A 22,212-nucleotide genomic window follows, 5' to 3' on the forward strand; every position below is an offset into this window, starting at 1 on the left:
GTGACTCGGGGGATAATCGGACACTGAATCCCAAATTAGGCCCTCACGATGCCTGTTAAAATATCCTCCATCCCATGCTTCATATATTGGCAACCGGGTAGATTCGTTCTGATCCATTTCTTGGACAAGGTCTCTTCGAATGTGCCCCCATAAACGTTCTCCCATACCTAAGCCCACAACCACAGACCGAAACCCACAATGATCGTCCGGCCTAACATCTTGTATGCACGAGATGTGCGGGTGAAACACTGACGGAAGGGTAGACTTAAACTGTTTGATGATTGTCACATTCTCGTCCCCAATTATTGACGGAAAACTGTTATCATCTCGTATCTCTTTATTTTTAGAACTCGTTGAACGGCTTCGGCCCGCTTTGGGTTTTTGAGACCTAATAACCGACTGTTGAGACGCTTGTGACGAAACGTACAAGCTGTGGCGGGGGTAATTGTATTTACTTTATCGGGAACCTTCAAAGCACGTGTATGCATCACCGAAGGAGCTTCTCCTTAGTTCTTCGTCTATACGAGCGACCTCGTCCAACCTTTGTTATACTTGCTTTGTTGTTGGTCGGCCACAAGTATTTTGTTGGACAACCGGTGGTTTCTTGGTAGATTTTCTTGGAGTCAACGCCGCTTTAATCTTTGACAACAAGTTTTTTTTTCTGAGTAGGGGTGCGACTCTAATTGTTGTCTGACAATATTGAGCTCTTCGACCACGTCAACGTCATCATCTATCAATTTACAAGGTTGGAAGTTAAGCTTCCGCCAGAAGACGTCTATGTCTTCAAGTTGAATCGGACGCTCTGCATGGTTAAAAACAATATTGTTTAAGCCACATGATTAACAGACATATAACACACAAGTGTTGTACGTTTAACAATTGTTACTTGCACGTAGGTACTTTTCCAACCTACAAGCACACAACAACCCACAGTTGTACCACATCTGGCAACCACATGATGAATGATAGCGCTGCAAGACATCTAGCTTCCTAAGTAGCTTTCCACTCAACAAGTCAAGGGCTGTATGGGAAACTTTTCCACGTAGGTGGTCAAACAACGGGTTTCTGTGGTGGTTCATTATTTTTTCGATACTTTCTCGAAAACTCCTCCTTATTTCACTGTACTGTGTTTCAACTATATCCTGGACAGAGCCAACTATACGGTCAGCGAGCTCCTATCTAGGACGTATCTCTTTAAGTTGGCGTGTTGGCTCTCAACTCTGTTTGTGGTACGGTTACCAAAGTTGCGACTCTTATCAGTCCATGCAAAGACGTACATTTCCTTATAATCTTTCAGCCAATTATCATACACGTACTTGAAGGCCCCTAAAAAAGTAAAAATAATTTATTAAATGTACATAGGTGAGTCATATGTTATTAAAAAAACTTACTTGAATGTTTGCACTCCACAAGTCGCTTTTGCAGGTTGCGCAAGTGGTACTCGTATATGGGTACTGATGGAGACTTCCACAATGGCCCCCAAAATGACAAAATTTTTTGCCAATCTTCTTCTGTGAAGGCACCCTTGCAGTGCTTCATAATATTCTGTTGTATATGAAAACTGCAGAGAAGCCTGGAGGCGTTTGGAAAATACTTTAGCACACGCGCTCATTAGGACTAGGTCTATATCCGTTACAATCACACATGGCTCCATACATTCATCCAACATTGACTTGATCCTCTCAAGAACCCATACAAAGTTATCACTCCGTTCTTTACGGCATGCACAATACAAAACGAATGGTTGGAAAGCGTCATACCAACAATCTGGACAAATGCCATATTGTATATGTTTGTCTTGTACGTCGAATCGATCAGCAAGACGTGAGGGAATGCACGCCATATATCACTCGAGTAGGGATGAACAAAAAAGATCTTTGCTACGACCTCTGTTCCGGGTTTCTCTCGTGTCTCGTAAATAAATTCGTTTTTTATCAGGATGTTTTCTATTGACTACATGGGAGTCAATCCGTCTCTTTGTTCGGCTCTAATCTTCTGTACAACGTTTTGAACGTCTTTCTGAACATGAAACCTGTCGGGGTACTGCTTCCTTATCGTTTGGAAAATTTCTCGCGGCTCCATATTTTGAGCTGTCAGCTGCTCGATCAGTTTGTACTCGTTTGGAGTAAACCTTCGCACTTATATATCAGTAACACAATACTAATCTACTTATTTATTTATCAATCTCATAATAATTATATACAACAAATTAACGATATTACATTTCTTAAAACTATTTGTTTACGAAAAATATTTATTTATTTAACCGGTGTAAGCATTGGGTTATAACCTAGCATAAATTACAAACAAATACAATAAATATCATATAGAAAACAATGTTTGAATAATTTAAAGTAAATTGCCATTTTAGTCCATAAGGTTTTACTAAAATTACCATTTCAGTCGAAATAGGCTTTTCTTGCCATTTCAGTCCAAATAGTTTTGTTTTCTGCCATTCCTGATTTTTTTGTCATTTTTTTTGTCATTTTCATCGACCACCATCACCACATCCCACCACCCACCCAATCACAACCTTCTATCATCGTCATCACCTGCCTGCACCGTCACCACCCACCCACCCACCCACCCACCTACCCCATCACAATTACCACCCACTATATCCACCACCACCGGCCACTTTCTCCGCCACCCACGTCATCAACCAACACCGCCGCCATCATCTTCACTATAAAACCGGAAAAAAAAGAAAGAAAAACGTGTTTCGACCAAAATTCATCTAAATTAACTAAATTTTTTAAATAGAGTTAGTGGATTGGAAGAAATGGACAAAATGATAAAGTCAGGGGTAAAAATGACAGAATACAAAACTATTTGAACTAAAATTATAAACTAGGCAATTTTAATTTACTCAAAAACTTTTCCCAAGAAAACAATTTTCCCCCAAAACGTTCCAATTTCCCAACAAAACAGTGATTTTTCCCCCAACACGTTCCAAAACATAAACCCTAATTACAAACAAATCGTCGAAATGAATTCACTCTTATTTCCAATTCAGAGATTTCGTACAATGTTCGGAAAAAATTCGGTCGCAACATGGATGTTCTACCAGTCATTCTCTTGAAGTTTGTTGTCCAAAACTGCTAGTCAGATCGATCTGTTCAAGATTTCGTTAATCGGTACAATTTTGACTTTCAAGTTATCTAGTTTTCAACGTTTTTGAGTTTTTTTTATTCAAGATGCACAAACTCATTCTCTTGAATCTTGTTATGGACAACTGCTAACTTTCTTTTTTGATAGAGATATAGATAGTCAGATATAGTCAGATAGAGATAGAGATAGACGGATAGAGATAGTCAGATAGAGATAGACAGATAATATCTGCGGTATTGATCGATATTGGACCGATATTTGATATTTGATCGATATAGCATCGATTTCCCAATATCGGTACCTTTCTTCTTAGTTCAACCGTTTGCCTTTCTTCTTATTGTTGCTATCAGTGTTTTAAGTCTTAATTGTTAGTGTAAATGTTTAATGTTGGTGTTTTAAGTCTTAGTGAGTTCCTACTTGCTAGAATTGTTAGTGTTTTGCAAGTTGCAAAAGATAAATTTGTTAATGGTATGAGAGTATACTGAATCATAGTTGTCAATAGTGGCTATAGTGACCGCTATAGCGCGTTATGTAGCGAAGCGACCAAGTGTCGCTATATGGGTCATAGCGACCAATAGCGTGAATAGCCACAGTTAGGTGTTTTTTTTATGTAAATAGCAATTACATATAGCTATAAAATAGCTGGATTTATAGGTTTTTGTTAAAATATACATGTAAAATAGCATATATACCAAGGTACTTTGATATAATATACATATAAAAAATTTCAAAATTCTTTTTCTAGTGTATCGCTATTTATAAGATAGCGGTCGCTATTTGTCGCTATTCGCTATGTAGCATATAGGTCCGTTGTCGCTATTAACAACTATGTACTGAATTTTGTTTTAACATGATATTAAAATTACTGATATCTCATCGATATCCCACCACGATAACCGGTATCTCAAACAGTGGTGGACCCGGAATTTTCATGGGGGTGCGGAATATTTTTAAAGATTTTATGCGATATTAACCGGTATCTCAAACAGTGGCGGACCCATAAATCTAATATGCGATATTAACCACATAGGTAATAATGTAAATTTTAGATGATCTACTATTATTTTTTCTAATGTAACAGGAAATGAAGCTCGGATGGCCATTCTCTTATATTAACAGATTAGTTCATTCTTTTAAAGCTAATCACTTTGATTTAAAAATAGATGAATTAGTTAATACCGACCATATAGCTATAAACGTGGAATCATTAAATCCGACATCCTTGCGGGCCTTACTAGATCTTGATCAAGATCTAGTGAGTGTTAAACACCTACGCAAGGATGACTCAACTAGTAGATTAATTCCGGAATTTCTTTTACTATGTCAGAAAACCTTCTTTCGTTGTAATAGTTATGAGGACAGGCTTCGGTTATTTCACGACTCGCCACAGACCGGCTCCCCTTTTGGACTTGACACTTTCGATGTTGGTTATGGCGAGTTCTGCCATAACCAACTTGATTTTTTTGAGCAAAACTGAAACAGAGAAAGCTAAGTTGCAACGTGACGCCAAGTATTACAAATATTCTCGACATTTTTCTACTATAGTCCTTTGCCTTATTTTCATAACCATATATTTTTCTAGCCTTGTCGCTGCCGCCATGGAGGCAACACCTTTAGTAAAAGCCCTCATGGTAGGTTTGCCGACGGTGACGGTGTGGACATGGGTAAACGGAAAATTGAAAAAGAAAGATGAGGATATAAAAAACACTTGAATGTTATATCATATATGAATGTTAGCATTGATATGATGCTTAAACATATCATGCTTATTAGGGATCTTGGATCTGCTGAAAAGATCCAAGATCGAGGGCGATACAAAAAATAAAATATAAAATCAGTTTTAAAAATAATCACACGATGCATGACATTTGTTTTTTGAAATCCAGAAAACTGGTTTTGCACCAGTTTTCTGAAATTGAGTGATTGCATGACCTAAATTATATAAATTATGTTTATGCAGAAAACTGGGAGGAGAAACTGAAATTGAGCCAGTGTGATCTTATCTGCTCTTCCAGTTACTTCTGTTCCTAGCCATCACTCTGAGCTGGTAGGTTAACCGTATATGTTACCTTGTGTTTGTTAAAGCAAGCATTTTTTGTAATATATTACCATTGGTGCTTAGGTTCTTACCCCGAATTTGCCCGATATAACTGTTGTTCTGCTCTTTATGTTCTTGATTGATGGTGGTTGTGTGCTTGTGCGTTTGAGCAAGGGTCCGTGGAAAGCCTCTTTTTAGTTTCTTGTTTGAACTCGGATCCAAGGAGCATACCTACTATGTTTGGAGGCTCTATTCTTTTGCTCAGGTACATAATTTGGTGCATTCTTTCAGGTATTTGTAGTACCGACAAGAATATATATAGCACGCCAAACTAGCTTCTTATACCATGAATCGTGTTGATGTAAATCATGTGTTGATATAAATCATGCCTGAATACCGTATCTCTTCAAATGTAGTCGTTTGTTCAGAACCTAATTCAATTTTTGGGTCAACTCAATCTGAGCCTACCTATACAAAACAATACATGTTTTCACCCGAACTCAATTTGATCCATTAACCAACTGCTCATCACATATATACCCTTCATTTGAAATCCAGTGAAGTTGACTAACCATTTCTTGCTACGATTCTTCCCGTGTTTTAGTGTTCATTTGTTGCTGAAGCAGCGCTTTTTTACAGATAGTTGAAGCTTTGACAGATCGACTAAAGTTGCAAGGCTCATGCTCGTGTCAGACATTCTTCACTGTACTTTAAAGCTTTAATGATTTATGTCAGAGTATCACAGGAAGAATCACTGCTGAGGCCCTTAAGGTACATTATATGTGGTACATGCAGCAATTTTTGATCCACTTACTTACTAATTGGTCGATTTGGGTTGTGTTAATTTCAAACAAGTGAAAACTAAATAGTTTAGTTAAATCGGATGAGTCTATTTTTAACGCATACAACCTTCTGAATCATTTTATTCAAGGTTTTAGATATTTATTTGACCGGACTGAACATGTTTTGACTATTTTCAAGTGTAATGTTCTCCTGTACTCCAGGAATGGGTTCTGAAAGTTGTTCAAGTGTGGGCTGACGTTTTTGAATGCATATGTAAACGGGGTACGATCAATAAAGTTTTATTGATCCCAATCACAACTCTACGTTGATGGAACCCAATCACAACTCTACGTTGTTTTTTTATTAATAAAGTTTTATTTATCTTTTTCCATTCACAAACTTTCTTTGTTATTTTTTAATCACTCCTTTTTTTCTATATATAGCAATTATCTTTTTTCTCTATTGTACAGGATAATGAGTGATAAGAACTTGGAGGACAATGACATTGAACCGACACCCAAGCTTATTGGCGTGGTGTTCCAGAACTGCCAAGGCCAGGTAGAGCATTGGGTTAAGCCATATATTAGACTCATGGTTGAGCGTTTGCGTGTAGTAGAGACTAGAGAGACCTTGAAATGTCTTCTGGTGCAAGTTGTAACTTGTAAGTAACTAAATTTTAGATTCTTGCATAACTTTAAATAACTTTGTGTTTTTTAGAGCCCACAATACAGATGGACTTTTATATTTACTGTGAGAAACATGCTCCACCAATACTGTAAAATTCAACTAAGAACAATGAGACTCGTTCTATTTTGTTGTTTTATTACCTGTAAAATTTTGTGAGACTAATACTGTGAGAAACATGCTTCACCAATACTGTAAAATTCAATTAGAACAAAGGTCACATGATTTTGGAACTTTTTCTCTCTAAATTATATAAATTATGTTTATGCAGAAAACTGGGAGGAGAAACTGAAATTGAGCCATTGTGATCTTATCTGCTCCTCCAGTTACTTCCGTTCCTAGCCATCACTTTGAGCTGGTAGGTTAACCGTATATGTTACCTTGTGTTTGTTAAAGCAAGTATTTTTTGTAATATATTACCATTGGTGCTTAGGTTCTTACCCCCGATATATAACTGTTGTTCTGCTCTTTATCTTCTTGATGGTGCTTGTGCGTTTGAGCAAGAGTCCGTGGAAAGCCTCTTTTTAGTTTCTTGTTTGAACTCAGATCCAAGGAGCATACCTACTATGTTTGGAGGCTGTATTCTTTTGCTCAGGTACATAATTTGGTGCATTCTTTCAGGTATTTGTAGTACCGACAAGAATATATATAGCACGCCAAACTAACTTCTTATACCATGAACCGTGTTGATATAAATCATGCCTGAATACCGTATCTCTTCAAATGTAGTCATTTGATTTAGAACCTAATTCAATTTTTGGGTCAACTCAATCTGAGCCTACCTAAACAAAACAATACATGTTTTCACCCGAACTCAATATACCCTTCATTTGAAATCCAGTGAAGTTGACTAACCTTTTCTTGCTACGATTCTTCCCGTGTTTTAGTGTTGATATAAATCATGTGTTGATATAAATCATGCCTGAATACAGTATCTCTTCAAATGTAGTCATTTGATTTAGAACCTAATTCAATTATTGGGTCAACCCAATCTGAGCCTACCTAAACAAAACAATACATGTTTTCACCCGAACTCAATTTGATCCATTAACCAACTGCTCATCACATATATACCCTTCATTTGAAATCCAGTGAAGTTGACTAACCTTTTCTTGCTACGATTCTTCCCGTGTTTTAGTGTTCATTTGTTGCTGAAGCAGCGCTTTTTTTTACAGATAGTTGAAGCTTTGACCGACTAAAGTTGCAAGGCTCATGCTTGTGTCAGACATTCTTCACTGTACTTTAAAGCTTTAATGATTTATGTGAGAGTATCACATGAAGAATCACTTGTATTATGATATTCCTTTTGGTGTGTCTAGTTGAAAGATTGTATGATTTCACTTGTATTTCAAATTGACTTATCCCTAGCTTTCAATAATTAGACCAATTGCGATATACATTAGTTTGTCACCAATCACAATAAAGTTGTCTATTTTTTTTCTTCATATTAAGTTGCAATTATTGGTATTGCACATTCATTCTTACAAATCACAACAATGCAGTCACTGATGTTTCTATTGTTGGTAAATAATATGAAAACAACAATTTACATGGAAGTATGAAGTATCTTGTCGTTTGGTTAGATTTCACATTTATTCTTTACTTCGAATGGCATGGATCGTTGTTCTTTGTTTAGAAATTGTTTCATAAATTGCCCTTTAGGTAGATGTCAGTTTGGTTTTCTTATATAACTAGGATTTTTATCCGCCGCGCGTTGCGGCGGCGTCGAAAGTTAAAGTAACTCGTATTTATACTATATATTTGACCCAACTCTTTACTTAAAAAAATTACATCGCCATCGAATGAAAACGTAGTATATTTGACCCGACTTGCTTTCAAATACAGTTTACGAACGTACACAAAATAAGTAGAACATATATAAAAAAATGTATAATAATTTGTCCACGTTACGATGTAAAGTCGTAAAAGTCATTTAAACCAAAGGGGGTGTCAAGTTATTAAGTAGAAAATGTAAGAAGGTCAAAGTTGTCAATTACTGAAAGTTAGAAGTGAATGCGCAACTTACTTAAAGATAAGGGTTAATAGTGTTTCATGTTAAAAAATTAAGGGCGTAAAATGGAAAAACTTGAAAGTGTAAGGGCCTTTTTTGTTGGTTCAAAACTTTGAAGAAAAAAAATAAAAAAGTCAAAAACTTGAGGGTTAAAAAAGAAATATAAATAATAAATTAGTAATTACAAACGTAAATCACGATCTATATACAGAGACTCCTTTCTTGCAAATCAAGCCTACCTATTTTGACTCAAACTCTAATTCCTTTGACCGACTCAATTATATATATAAAGACAAAGGTCGTCCACCGACCTTTGTCTTTAATATTATATAAATTTGTTTACTAATAGCAGTAATCCATTGTATTATTTGTTTACTAATAGCAGTTATCTATTGTATTATTGAACCTGTTGTGGCATGCATGTCATGGCATCATACATTGTATGGAGAAGGGTATTGATGACATTATGGTCACATTGGTTGCTATAGTTGGTATAAAATCTGAAAAAGCTCACAAATTTTATTGTAAAATTATTTTCAAGCTATGTAATTATGAATATACCCTCATTGAGTTATTCATAAACATGTACATGCTTTTGGTTGAAGAGTATAATGTCACGGAGTTACTTATTCAACTCGCGTGCGGCCTTAGAACACGGTCTAAGTATGCCTAGCCGACTTAGCGTCGTTGGGTTTTGGTTGTGAAAGTTGCTAAAGGGAACGTTGGATCACAAGTGGGTTGCTTGTAATACTTGAACACAAGTATACAAGAAAATAGCTTTGTATTAGACAAAGAGAGTTTACAAGTGTATGAAGTTTACAAGTAGCTAGGGATGCTTCAAGAGCACCCAAGAGCCCTATTTATAGTGCTTGAAAGACTATCTAGAGTATTCTTAATCTAGAATACTCTTTACAAAATATCAAGACTAATTATCTAGATATTTCGTGATATTTCACTAAGTTTTTAGATCCTCCCATGGCAGATTTTTATGGCTGCTTTGTCCAGCCATTTCTAGCGGGTTCTAGAGTCTTCTTTGCTGGAAGTTTATGTGTTTTGTGCCCCTTGCGTTGCTGGAAGAGTACGTGTTGTTCCGGAACCTTCCAGGCAGCACTAGATGCGACTAGATGGCCCCAGAAATGTCTAGAATGCTGAAATTTTGAGCTGAATTTATGCGGGGCGTGACATCCTCCCCCACCTAAATTCGCAACGTTCTCGTAGCGATGCCTGAATGCCTCATGAGTCTTCATGAGTTGTATTGATGATAATATTTTGCCTCGGTTCTTGGACTTCAAGGGTGCAGTGTGTACTTCATCGCCTTTGATGATGTAGAGTGTGTTCATGAATGGTGCTGGCATGGCCTTCTGTTCTCAAAAGAAATGCATCCCGAGCACAATGTTGTAATCTTCGATTGGAACAATCGAGAAGTGTAACTTGCCTGTCCATGTCCCGATTTTGGGTTTTACGCCCCAAGCAACACATTCGATCAGTATGGGATCTCCATTAGCAGCTTTAATCCAGCCTTCTTTGGTTGTGACCCTTAAGCAGAGTCTTCTTGCCTCGTTTGTTGTCATAAAGTTGTGACTAGCACCGGTATCGACAAATGCTTCTAAGGTTTCCCCTTTGATTTCTAGATTGACAAAGCGAAGACCTTTTCCTTTTGTGTTGCCCACGACTGTTGTTGGGTTTGCTTGTTTTGCCAATGCCAATGGTTTTCCGTTCATTTCGGTCATAGCGTCTAAAACTTGAAGTTGCATTGCACCTAGGCGAACCTCTTCGGTTTCCTCTGGTTCATTGTCGCCAGTCCTTTTAAGGGCCGTTAATCTGGCTTTCTTTGGGCAATCTCGAGCATCATGAGGCCCATCGCAAAGGAAGCAACCTTTGTTTACGACTTTTCCTTTGTTATATAATGTTAACGCTCGGTCATCATTCTTCCGGTATTGATTTTGGTTGGCGGGTTTTGCTCCCCCACCTTTTGCATCGCTAGTCTCTGTAGTTGCTGATCTTTCGAACTATTTTCATTACGGTCGTGCAAGTTTTTAGCAACAGAGATTGCTGATGATGAGTCTTAAACATTTCGTCGTTCCAGTTCGGTTTTGGACCATTGTTGTAAGCCATCGACAAAGTAAATGAGAGCATCCTTGGGCGACAAGTCTGGAATCTCAAGCACAAGGGTAGTGAATTCATTGATATAATCTTTGATGCTACCCCTTTGCCCAAGGTTTCGTAGCCGAATCTTTGCATCGTGTTCGGCATTTTCCGGATAAAATTGCTTCTTAATTTCTTTTACGAAATCAGCCCAAGTGTTGATGGTGCACATACCTTTTTCGATCTCCATGTGCTTCCGTCTCCACCATAGAGCCGCGGTTTCCTTCAAGTATAAGGTCACCGTCTTGATTTTCTTGCCATCGTCAACGATATCTATAGCTTCAAAGTACTGCTCGATCTCCCAAATAAAGTCGTCAACGGCTAGTGCCTCCCGTTTTCCAATAAACGGAGATGGCTTTTTGGGACTTCAGTCTTTGAAGAAATGATGGTGTCGCCTCGGTTTGCTAGTGCTTGTTTGCAAATGTTTAGTTCCATTTGCAATTCTTTGAATTTTTCAGCAAACTTGCTCTCTATATTGCTTTGTACTTGCCCCAGCTCCTTTATAAACATCTCTTTTAATTAAGCTTGCATGACCTGCATAGCAAGTTTGATGTCTTCTCTTAACTCGCCGAGATCGCCACCTACTTGTTCTAGCGACTCGTTAGTGTTTGTTTGGAAGATGTCGAATTCAGCCTTGAATTCTTCAACTTGTATCTTGAAATCAGCTATCAATGTCTCCACGTCTTCCACGCGTTTGTCTAAGCTAGCGACCAAGTCCTTGGACATGTCTCGATTCCTTCTTCCTCCTTTGCGAGTGTCATCGCGCCCACGGGTCTCTTCTCAGGTAGCCGTGGTTGTAACTTGGGTCTTATCATCAGCCATCTTGGATGGATTGAAACGTCGCTCTGATACCACTTGTCACGGAGTTACTTATTCAACTCGCGTGTGGCCTTAGAACACGGTCTAAGTAAGCCTAGCCGACTTAACGTCGTTGGGTTTTGGTTGTGAAAGTTGCTAAAGGGAACGTTGGATCACAAGTGGGTTGCTTGTAATACTTGAACACAAGTATACAAGAAAATAGCTTTATATTAGACAAAGAGAGTTTACAAGTGTATCAAGTTTACAAGTTGCTAGGGATGCTTCAAATGAGCACCCAAGAGCCCTATTTATAGTGCTTGAAAGACTATCTAGAGTATTCTTAATCTAGAATACTCTTTACAACATATTAAGACTAATTATCTAGATATTTCATGATATTTCACTAAGTTTCTAGATCTTTTCATGACAGATTTTTATGGCTGTTTTGTCCAGCCATTTCTAGCGGGTTCTAGAGTCTTCTTTGCTGGAAGTTTATGTGTTTTGTGCCTCTTACGTTGCTGGAAGAGTATGGGTTGTTCCGGAACCTTCCAGGCAGCACTAGATGCGACTAGATGGCCCCGTAAATGTCTAGAATGCTGAAATTTTGAGCTGAATTTATGCGGGGCATGACAATAAGCAACTCTTGAGACTTTCCTCATGTGGTTATCATCTAATGAACATATTCCAGGTTTGTTTAGATTCTCAATATCGTCATGTAAGGAACTTGTTTGACCATAGTTTTAGAAGGTTTTGATGGTTCGACTGTTTCAGGGTTTGTTTATAAGGATGTCGAACAGTTTTTATTATTTTTTTATGCTAATTGCGACTATGATGCAACTTGAGCGACCTAACTGGAAAATTTAACTAAATTTTTGTTTTTTTTGTCAGAGATTCAAAATTGCAATTTGTTTTTGGTCGGACTAACCGATTGATCAAAGTGAATGATGTTCACTCTTCTTTTACACCCGATATAACATCAAATAAAAGCAATTATTGACTTTGAGTAACATAATCAATGCTGAATAGAGGTTGAGGAATTTTGATAAAAAAAAAAGTAATACCAGAGATTAAAGTTGATGTGAAAGATGGAAACCCATTCAAATCAATTGAATAACAAACACGGGATGCAAAACTATGATTAGAGAGACATTAACAAGAATTTTATAACAAACTAACTTAACGAAATGAGTTAAAATTTTATAAATTATACACTTCGTAACTCTTTTTAAAACTTGATACTATCATCTTCAAAACTAACAATTGAAAAATATAAAGTTTTCTAAACTAACAATTTAAGTTTGATAAATATAGTGTACATTAACCGAGGCTTTGAGTGCATTATATATTTGGGTGATGAAATTTTTCATATGTAATATTTGGATGAAACTTTTTATCTCATTTTTCTCAACTAGAAACAGAATATCCCTCCATCTTCCCCTCCCATTTGGATTTCCACTTTCTCCCCTATAAATGAATACCTCCATTTATAATTTAATAATAATAATTTTCAAGTACCGTCCATCAGTTTCATCTCAAATTCAACAATGGAGTTACATAGATCAATTTCAATCCTCTTTTTCTTAGCTCCATTGTTCTTCATATCGATCGTTGCTGCTTGTTCCCACTGAACATGCAAGGTATTAATTACTCACTCTGAATAATAATTAATACCAGAATTGTATTTTGTATATGTTAAACTTATGATGATGTTGGGTTACATTTGTAACAATATGAATATTCTTTTATTGATTTTGAACAACAACAACAACAACTGAAAGTTTGAATGATTATGATTTGAAATTAGGGGATGATTGTGAAGCGGACCGAGATTGCGAGAGCGGACTTTATTGCTTCTCTTGTCCTCAAGAATATTCAGGCTCTAAATGTGTTCGATCAACTGCTACGCTGTGTTTAATCTGCTGGTCAGTTTATTGATCCCCGCTTTAATTTTTATATACATTTGATTATTAGACCAGGGGGTGTGGTTTACCGCCTCCCGCCACCTCAGCATCAATGGCGCCCCTCCCTACATCCGTATAAGAATAAGGCAAAAGACTACGGTGTTCGAGATGTATAATATTTTGGCCAATTTTATCATTCTTAGGGCATAGAAGCTCTTGTTGTCAAGGTTATTCATTTGAACCTTCCTTGAAATCATGAGTCTGGTGGATTGTATACTAAACGCACTATATTCACAACAATGCTTAGGTAAAAGAAAGGAGGAAAAGATAAAATAAGCTGAAAGATTATGCATATTGAGCACCATGGTTATTGCCTAGTTCATAGAGGAATGTTGGGTTTAGGGTGGCGGATAGGCCACCCTTTGTTAATGTTTATGGCCACATGTTCTCTAACCGGCTACTGCAACAATCACGTCTTGGTTAATTAACTTTTTTTAGTTGTAATATATGACGAACCCATTACACTGTATTACAATTAATAACATATTTCAGTTAAATATATCCATTGCTCATTATGTTATTCTGATACGTTAATATTTATGGGTAAACGAGTTAAAGTTAATTAACCCACACGTTGCGACGGGATGTTTATTTTAAATGTCTTTAGTTTCGTTATATGAACATAACACAACTCAGTAGTTGATATATTCTCAGATCCATTACAAATGGTTTTGATGGTTGGACTGTTTCTGGGTTTGTTTATAAGGATGTAGAACAGTTTTTATTAATTTTTAGGCTAATTGCGACTATGATGCAACTTGAGCGACCGAACCGGAAAATTTAACCAAATTTTTGCTTTTTCTGTCATAGATTCAAAATTGCAATTTGTTTTTGGTCGGACTAACCGATTGATCAAAGTGAATGATGTTCTCTCTTCTTTTACACCCGATATAACATCAAATAAGAGCGATTATTGATTTTGAGTAACATAATCAATGCTGAATAGAGGTTGAGGAATTTTGATAAAAAAAAAAAGTAATACCAGAGATTAAAGTTGATGTTAAAGATGGAAACCCATTCAAATCAATTGAATAACAAACACGGGATGGAAAACTTATAATTAGAGAGACATTAACGTGAATTGGCTTGATAATTTAAATAGTGGAAACAAACATATTTATTTTATAAACTAAAACCAATCAATGATAAACTAAAACCGATCATAAACATATTTGCAAAAAACCAACCGTAATTAGATAGAGATACGAATTAAATACGTACGTGTAGAAATTCACGTAAATGTTCAGTTAAATGCTTGTTCCTTTACGATCGACCATGTTTTACATAATAAATTCATAGATTCATCATGTTTGGAAATGAATTAATAAACACAGAATAATTATACCCTTATACAATTAGCAACTTGGGTTATGTGTCTTTTGTTTAAAGAGTAAAATTCACGGATAATCCCTGTGGTTTGGTGAAATTTCACCTTTAGTCCCTAACTTTTCAAAATTACACTCTTAGTCCCTGTGGTTTGACAAGTTTTACTCGGATAGTCCCCAAAGCGGATGGATATTGCCAAAAGGTTCCGCGGAATGCCTCCGTGGTGCGCCACGTTTATAAGGGTCCTTGGCTAGACCCTCCTTATCGAGTGGTTCTGGCTCATCTTCAATTAGGGGGGTCATTATTGCCAAAAGGATATTTCATTGAGCGCTCAAGATCTATGCTCCTTTTGAATGCCCGTAGTTGAAGAGCTAGATTGTTGAACTTCCGGTTTTTCATAGCTTCATGAATTTTTACAAAAGGTCGTCCCAACACTAGAGGAGCGTCATCAAGGATGACAAAGTCGGTTGGGATTACCATTTGATTTGTTTGAACCAAGACATCCTCAACTACACCGATTGATTTTATCACTTTCCGATTAGATAGAAAAATGGGTATTTGAAGTGGAGAAAAATCACTAATACTTAATTTTTCGAAAATGTAATTAGGTATTAAATTAACACAAAGATCTTTATCAATTGTAATATTACTAATAAAAGAATTTTGAAAAAAACATGGAAACGGTGTAATGTTAATTTCAAAAGGATCTTCTTTTATTAGCGAAGTTTGATCATTAGTTAACTTAACACTTACCATTTCTTCAATTTTAGTATTAGTGTTTAGCTCTTTTAAAAACTTAGCATGAGAGGTTACTAAACAATGATTTTCAAAAGAAGGTGACAAGAGATTAATTTCTTCAAAATTAGACTCTTCTTGTAATTTAACGTTATCAACCTCACCCCTTTCGTTGTTTAACTCATGTGTTGGTTTTTCACTTATTTGTTCTTCCATTTTTACATTTTCAACTATCTCCACGTTATTATTACAATTTAATTCTTCTCTTGCGCGGGACTCCTCTTCCCTTGCGCGAGATTCTTTTATGCAACGTTCGATAGTTTTAATGTGTTCTAATATCCTATCGGTCAATTCGGTGATAGAGAAAGGATCGGGATCCTTAAAGCTTGAATCCGGTTGTTCGATCCTTGGTTCCTCATAGTACCCATATGAAGTAGATGGATCACACCATTGTTCTTCATTGTAAGCATATGATGGATAAGGGTCGAAATTTTGTTCTTCATAATACTCATATGAGGTGGGTTGTTCACGCCATGGTTCCTCATAATAAGTGTATGAAGGTGGTGGCTCATATCTTGACTCTTCAAAGTATGAGTATGAAGGCTCATACCTTGGTTCATCAAAATATGAGTATGAGGGAGAAGGTTCATACCTTGGGTCTTCATAGGATGTGTATGAAGTTGATGGCTCGTACCTGGGTTCCTCATAGTGGTTGTATGAAGTGGATGGTTGAAACAAGTTACAATATTGTACCGAGTGCGGGTTACCACAATTAGTGCAATAGTCTCTCATATAATCATCCTCCTCATAGGGGTAGTTGTAACCTCCTGAGTATTGATCCATAGGGATCACTCAACAGACCACAACTGAGTCTCGGGACCAGAAAACAAAAATGGAAACAGAAGCTGGACACGGCCCCGTGTCTGGTGAACACGGCCCCGTGTTCAGGGTCTGTATCTGGGCGTTTTAATTAAAGTTACTGGTCTCGTTGGACACGGGGGCGTGTTCACTGAGCACGGCCCCGTGTTCAGGCTCTGTATCTGGGTATCTAACTAAAAATATGCAGCACGGGGGCGTGTTCAGTGAGCACGGCCCCTTATTCAGGCTACTGTAAATGCAAACTAAACTAAAATGCAGAAAAATGTGCGCGCGTTTTGAAAAGGTTTTGAAAAACTGATTAGGCCGTCGATTTTAAGCTTTCTTAAAATCCTTGTGTCCCCGAAAACGGTGCCAAAAACTTGATGTGCGTTAGGTGTAATATATTTTAGATGTATAGTTTAAGTCCTTTTTACACTTTTAGCCAAGTTTTAAATTTATAAAACACGATATTCACTAACACTAAACACACATATGGGCAAGTGCACCCATCGTGGACGTAGTATAGTGTTGGTAAGATACCGAGGTCGTCCAAGGACACAAGAGCTTTTAGTACCGGTTTATCCTCAACATCTAACCAAATCAAAATGTTAGAAAAGATTTTAAACTAAGAAAATAAAACTAACTAAATGCTGAAAAATAAAATAAAAATAAAAACAGATAGACAAGATGAATCACTTGGATCCGACTCGTGTATTAGTATAACCTTTGATTATTTTCGCACTTTTGCACTTGTTTAAGAGATTATCTTAGTTATTGTAGTAGGCCCCTCTTTTGAAGGCGACGTTACCCTCAACCCAGTAGTTTGAGTCAGCAAGGATACAATCTTAAAGGGTCGGATTATTGAAAGATAATGAATTAAGTTATTAATGCAAATTATGGTAGGCCCCTCTTTTGGAGGTGATGTTACCCTCGACTAAGTAGTCTGAGTCAGCAGGGATACAGTCCTAAATAGCCGGGTTATAGTATTAATAGTAGTTAACTTATGAGGGGGTCAAAGAGTTTGGATCCCCGCCATCCAATACCTATGGGTATTGAAGGAGATCCTACTAAATTTGACCCAGGTCCCTTGCAGGACCTCTAAACGTTGAACGAGGGCAAGACCCTTACCAAACTGTTCCCTTAACCCCCGACCAGGTAGCCAACATACCTCCATATAGACCGCTGAGATATGAATGGTGAAAATCTTTTATTTTATATAGACAGTAAAATAATGCCAAGACACCACGGACAAACGATAAGGAAAAGTCACCTTCAACATAAGCAACTAGTTATTAAAGTCATTAATACAAAACCAAATAAAAAGTGCAAAAGATTAAAAATAAAAAGTATTATACTAAACACTTGTCTTCACCAAATGATGTAAGAGACTTAGGCAAACATGGCCTTGATTGTCAAGAACTCTTACGATCAATCTTGGATCCCGAGACGACTCACACACTCTATGATGGATAATGGATGATGGTGTTGTGATGGTGGTGGGTGGTGGATGAAGTGTGAGAGAGGTGGTGTGCCAAGGGATGAGTTGCAATGAAACCAAGCACTCCTATTTATAGGCTGAACAGAAGGCTGGGCACGGCCCCATGTCCGCTGGGCACGGCCCCGTGCCTTTCTGACATTCTCTCTCTTCATTAATTGTAATTCGCAATTACTATTAATGCGCCTGTAGTACTTTCGCCACGCCCCCGTGTTCACTGGGCACGGCCCCGTGGTGGGCAATAATAGCTTCTACGGGTTTGTCTTTTCTGCTGCTTCTTGGGCACGGCCCCGTGCTGGCTGAGCACGAGGCGTGTTCAGTCTTATGCCTTCTCTATTTTGCTTGGGAGGATGCTGTCGAGGGGTCAACCAATCCACTTATGTTCCTTTTCTTGTATTTATGTTAGATTTATCTGTCTTTTTGCTTCTTTTGTTAATTTGAGCTCATTTAATCCTGAAAATACAAAAGGAAGACAAAAACACTCTTTTTCCAACATTAGTACTTAAAAAGGGTTAGTTTTATGCCTCATTTGATGTAATTTATATGTTGCATTTTACACACATCACAGGTTTAACTTGGAGTGGATTTCTATTCGAAATTAATGTGGTATGGAACCGGGATCTTTTGATACTAAACCTATTAAGACACCAACTAAGCCACTCAACCCTTCTCGAGGTGAAACTTATGGCACTACCTAGGCCGTTACGACTACCAGTTGTTAGATTTCCTTACAGTCCTCTAGCTTCTTGAAAAGTGCCTTAATATGACAATCTACCTTACAGCGCGAAAGTCTAAGGCAACTATGGATTCTAACTTGGTTTAATAGAAACGAGATTGATTAGGGAACTAAGACCGATTTCTTACAAAACCTAATCCTAGCTATATACCAAACGGAGACCTATTAACAACCCCGAGCCTTACAGTGACAAGATTGGTAGAACACTTGATTTTATAAGATTACCGAATATTACTTCTAAGCTTATTTCATATGATTTCACCCTAAAGAATTAAAGATTTATTACGTGATATAGACACTCACCAAAATCTAAAACTCTAGCATGACCCAATTATGTGATAAAGACCATCACCAAGAATCATATGAAGCAATAATCAATGATCAAACAATATCAAGTATTCATATACACCAAATCACAATATCATAATCGTTTACTTTTCAAGAATACCCAAAAACCACATTAGTAACGAATGGAATCCAAACATTATTAAACCATTGTCATAAGCCTTGGTAGTATGAAATATTTAGCCGCTAAACATAATCAGAAACATAATAACAATCAAAATCAATTCTAAATTCATCGTATAACAACTTAAAACGAACGAAAACTAAATAACAGGAAGATTAAACCCGTAAACTTCACTCCCGAACGCTCCAAAGTGTTACCCGAACGATTCCTAGCAACCGTATGCCTCAAGACTCTTCAAACAGCCGCTAATGATCGCCCAAGAAGTCCCAAATTCACTAATGTTCGGCTGTTGACAAATGTGATGATTATATAAGTTCCAAAACCCTACTAGCCATTGAATTACGAAGTCGGTGCAGAAAATTAGCGTTCACGCGGCCCGCATAATATATGGGCTTAAGTTTACGCGGCCCGTTTGGCTCCTAAACTCAAAAATTCAATTTTCAATTCTCTGGCGGGGCGCGTAAGCTTATGATGATATCTACGTGGCCCATGTAAAAGCTCCAGATTCAGTTTTTTGATCCGTTTCAGCTCCCAAGCTTCCATTTTCCGATCCGACACTTTGCTTTGGCCAATATTAACTCGTTTCTGCTTATTTTGGCTGCAAAGACCTGGAAAACACAAATAAATCAATAGTATGTACAATCTACGCTAAAACAAAACAAAAACGATTATTTAACGATTAAAACAGACGCGAATAAAGATGTATTTTACAATACATCATGTGCGCATATGAGATGTCGAGTCGCGCGCCACACGGATGCCACTGCGCATACCAGGACGCCACCTGGTCATGCGCCATCCATACTCGTGCGTATATGTGCGGGTGCGGCGCACCCTTTGGTCCCACTAGTGTTTGCCTTTAAGGAAACAATTTACAAGGAGTGCTCCTCCTTATATACCACTTTGAGTTTTGTCATCCCACCTATGTGGGACAAGTTGACAAAACTAATCCATTTTATTCATCTTTGTTTGTTCCAAACATACAACTTCAAGCTTCGATATCTCATTCATTTTAGCTCTATTTGGACATAGTTTGAACACAAACCCATAGATAATTATTTATACAATACATATATAAATATTATTGATGTCCAAAATATTTAGTGAAAAACTCATTTTCACTAAAATTTCCAACAATCCCCCACATGAATGGAGATCGATTAAAACACAGAAAATTCCCCGATGAAAACTCGACAATCGAGTATTGCTGGATAGGTAAGTGTAACCTTTGAACCTTCCTTTGTGAAGCATACTTAGCCTACTAGGGTTTTGTAGACATGATGTCCTTGAACAACCCCCCATTTGTGTAAACGACAATATACATTCACACAATACTTTCCCTAGCCGGGCCATCTCCTCATTTTCGTCTCCAATAATGGTCATGGAGCACTTTGCTGGTTCTGCGGGAGCTCTAAGAATTATGCCCTAATTCCATTCGAAGCGACCACACTTCTCTCCAACATAGTTGATTTCCCTTTAAATCATTAAAAGCGTTATGGTTTACTATGATTTACACAAATCATTAAACCACATATTATGCTTAACCACACAACAATGTCACTGAATATTATAGCAATGGACTAGGATGTAATTAAACACCCTTTTATAGTTTAGGGGGAGATATAAATATATATACTAGCTCATATATAAACATATATATTAGCTTTGCCCCCACAGTGACTACCATTTGGTTCATGATTAAGTTGTCCTATTGAACCTAGATCTTGGGATCTCTAGTCAACTAGGTTATGTTTCCCTCATGTCCCTTTTTCCATGGCTTTAGTCCCATTCCACAACCTAATCTCTTATCAAACCACTGGTTGTTGGATCCAAAATTATCTTTGACTTCGCTAAGTCACCAACGACAATTTAAATTGTGATCAGTTGTTCTAACGTGTTCTTGACTCGCTAGTCACTTTTGCCTTTTAGTTGATTCATAAGACTTATAACTCGTGATCTCAACCTGGATCCAGTTATGCACCTTGTCTTAGAATGACATGAAACTCAATTCATGGCTAGACACGTTTTCACCATGCTTATGGTGTGTCATGACTGACCTCTTACTAGATTTTGAATCTAACCAATTAGCATTCGAGTCCAAGCTACTCGATTGACTCCATATAACCATTGTGTACTCCACTTGGTCATGCGTTTGCAATATATGCAAGCCACCCCCACATTTAAGTGTAATTGGATAGCATCCAAATAGGGTGATGAAAGGTTCTTCCTTTCATTTCGAGTTTGAGAAAACTTCTCAACTACCATTTCCACATTCAAATGCAAGTCACCCCCACATTTAAGTGTAATTGGATAGCATCCAAATGGGGTGATGAAAGGTTCTCCCTTTCATTTCAAGTTTGAGAAAACTTGTCTCTTAAATGGTGCTCATCCCCCACATTGCTTGCACTTTGAATAAGTTCAAGTAATCCCTTTGGACTAAAATGAACTTATATTTATAGTTTTGTTTTTAGCATAAAATTCATTCTTATGTCATCACATATTTTGAATGTTTAAAGTTAATTTAATCTCCGTCGAGCATATAAATTAACAAGTATTAGTCTAGCATGCTTTAGACCACAATACTCTACCATGTGAACAGAAGATGCATCATTCTGATTCTTCACAGCTTTAAGAGATAATGCACTATCTCTTCCGAACATTCGTTTCTTAGTTTAGACATAATAATGAAATTTTATTTCACCGTTCCAAAACCATCAGTTTTAGGAAGGCCTCAAAACCATAATTAACTTCATCCATTAGGATCATAACTCGTTTGCCTTTTTATCTCCGAGGTTTCACCATTGACTTCCTAAAAACTTAAACATAAGTCTTAATCCAAGTCACTTTGATGAAAGATCTTTGTATAAAATCACATGAGTCTTGAGACATAGCCAATTAGATCGACTCTCGACAACAAAGCATTCACGTATGCCTATAGTGATATATACATTTACGTTGTTGTTTCATTAATACCATGTATTGGGATACTCTCCTGAATTGAGGACCAAGCCTCCACATAGTTTAAACAACATTGATGGTTGTAGAAGCATCTACAAGTCCAT

General features: G+C 37.2%; 1 long non-coding RNA gene across 2 annotated transcripts; it reads left to right on the top strand.

Moving 5' to 3' along the window:
* Positions 1 to 2,907: 2,907 nt before the first annotated feature.
* On the top strand, positions 2,908 to 8,061 carry LOC110877187. 2 transcript variants are annotated; one of them, XR_002556809.2, is made up of 8 exons: positions 2,908 to 3,137; positions 4,193 to 5,158; positions 5,234 to 5,414; positions 5,789 to 5,920; positions 6,403 to 6,593; positions 6,888 to 6,974; positions 7,050 to 7,211; positions 7,792 to 8,061. It is a non-coding gene; the product is annotated as an uncharacterized LOC110877187 (long non-coding RNA). The 2 variants fall into 2 exon arrangements; XR_002556811.2 differs by having other exon boundaries at positions 6,403 to 6,490.
* The last annotated feature ends 14,151 nt before the right edge of the window (positions 8,062 to 22,212 follow it).

This window comes from Helianthus annuus, chromosome 9 (assembly GCF_002127325.2).
Source record: "Helianthus annuus cultivar XRQ/B chromosome 9, HanXRQr2.0-SUNRISE, whole genome shotgun sequence".
NCBI classification, from domain to species: Eukaryota; Viridiplantae; Streptophyta; class Magnoliopsida; order Asterales; family Asteraceae; genus Helianthus; species Helianthus annuus.